This window comes from Sinocyclocheilus anshuiensis, unplaced genomic scaffold (genome assembly GCF_001515605.1).
Source record: "Sinocyclocheilus anshuiensis isolate Anshui unplaced genomic scaffold, SAMN03320099.WGS_v1.1 scaffold537, whole genome shotgun sequence".
Taxonomy (NCBI): domain Eukaryota; kingdom Metazoa; phylum Chordata; class Actinopteri; order Cypriniformes; family Cyprinidae; genus Sinocyclocheilus; species Sinocyclocheilus anshuiensis.
In genome coordinates, this window is record NW_015539854.1 from 158,685 (window position 1) to 161,182 (window position 2,498).

The window sequence follows — 2,498 nt, forward strand, 5'->3', positions numbered from 1 at the left end:
CTCGGAGACGCGCAACAGTTCTTTTCCGGCTTTGTTTGGGACTATTTGTGTTGGTGAAACAAAAACAGACAATATTGTATCCAAAATGTAACTCACTTGTATTAATTTCTTGGTTGTTGAACTGTATAAATTCAACATCACATTCACGATCATGCTCGTGCGCTAATATTCGGAAAACGGCACTCTTGCTTGTGTGACATTACTTAACTATATCTGATGTTATAAATATAAAAAACAAATATTCATACAGGGATATTTTTGCCCTCATAACTATAGTGGCATTCTAACTTCATTCTAATAGGCTTCATCATGCAGTAAATGCGTCTGTTAACAGTACAGGACCCAGCCTCAGCATTATTGTGTGAGTGGATAATGCGAATAAAGCCCTTGCAAAGCTTAACAAAAACAGGTATTTTACAACCAATAATTAAATATGCAAATTGCTGAGAATACATTTATATGCATGTTTTCTGTGCAAGTGTGAATTCACCTTTAAAAATAACTTACAGTAGCTACATAGACTACCTATATTTCTTCTTTGTAAAGCATAATCATTTTATAATGATTTTAATCAATATATAATCAAACTTAATAGATCTTTAGAGCCTCAGCGCTGCTATTCATCATTAAAAGCTGCTTGACTGAACAAGCTGCTTGAGTCCCCATTTTCTTGTTTTAAGATTTATTTTTGGCATTTTTGCCTTTATTCCGAAAGGACAGTATAAGTGAATTGGGGGGGAGGGGGTGCAGGATCAGAAGGGTCCACGAGCCAGGACTCAAACTCAGGATACCTGTAGCGCAACGGTGTTATCGACGAACTGCCCACAAGGCTATCGGGACAGACAGTCACCCTTTTTTTTGTGAATACGAATGAGGCGCAATTATCATAATGAGGTCGCGCTGAAAAGAGAGCTCTACAATGCAATTCTTACTAGTAAGAATCGTTATTGTAGAGCTCTACAATTACATTTTTACTAGTAAGAATGCAATTCCACAGCTCTACAGCTACATTCTTACTAGTAAGAATTATAGTTAAGCTCTGTAATACAATTCTTACTAGTAACAATTAATTAGAGAGCTCTGCAATTACATTCTTACAAGTAAGAATTCCAATTACAGAGCTCTCTAATTCAATTGTTACTAGTAAAAACTAAATTAGAGAGCTCTCTAATTGGAATTGTTACTAGTAAGAATTCAATTGTAGAGCTCTGTAATTAAAAATGAATGGAAGTAAAAATTAATTTGTAGAGCTCTCTAATTGAAATTGTTTGTAAGAATTGAATTAGAGAGCTCTCTAATCATAATTGTTACTAAGAACTGAATTAGAGAGCTCTCTAACTGGCATTGCTACTAGTAAGAATTTAATTGTAGAGCTCTCTAATTGAATTGATACTAGTAAAAATGCAATTACGACCAGTAACACAGGGATTATTTTAAGGTAAAACGGCTTGCCATATGCAGCCTTGCAGTGGCGGTTCTACATTGAATTACACCATGGGCGAGACCCCCTTCTATTGCACTAAGAACAGAAAACACAAACTAAAACTAAAACCTGACCTTTCTGGCCTTCCTTGATGCAAAATCATCAATGATGTCATCGTATGAAATCTGCTCCCCTATTGAGTGATTGATACTGATGACGGCAAGGCCAGTGAGCCGTTCCTGGGACATGGTTGACCTCAGGTACGACTTGATCAACTTTAGTTTTGAAAAGCTCCTCTCTGCTTGAATATTGATGTATAATTTAGAAATCAATGCTGTAACAGAAAGTCATTTTTTGATTTGAAACCCCATAACGTTTTGACATAACGTCTGAGGTCTGAGATTGAAATACAATTTGAAAAGTAGTCCGATTTAAATTATAATTACACAGATTTGAAAATTCCGTTGGCTAATTACAGGGCCTAACGTTAACCCAACTGATGGAAATAAATAATAACTGAACTTGTAACAGTTTTGTTGCAAAGCACAATATTATGGTGAAATTAGATCTCATGTTTGTTGAGAAAAACCGAATTATTGTTGAATTATTGTTTAGCAAGCATCATAGCAAAAAGGCTAACAAACTTAAGAGTTATACCCACCAATTAACATTATTAACATTAGCATGGCATGGATACCGTAATAATCATACAGAGAGAACATAGTTGCATACCTTTATCTTTTGCTCGTTTCTCCTCTTCTTTTCTTTTTTTTCTAAACTGGGCACCTGATGGCTTTGACCTTTTCCTGTCCATCTCTGTGTTTATTTGGCACTCGACAATCAACAGATTTCCCATCCCCCCAACACTGTCACTCACGACCAGAAGTCAAGACTAAACCAATTCACCTTGGTGACCACATAATCGTTTTGTATTACCTATTTTTATTAGCCATTTCACACAATTCAGAAAAACAAAAATGTGCAGGAACTATAGGCCTGTATTTATAATATTATGAATGAAATGTGCGTTATTTGGAAGAAAGTCAAGGTGTGACTGACTTTAGCCCACTAATTC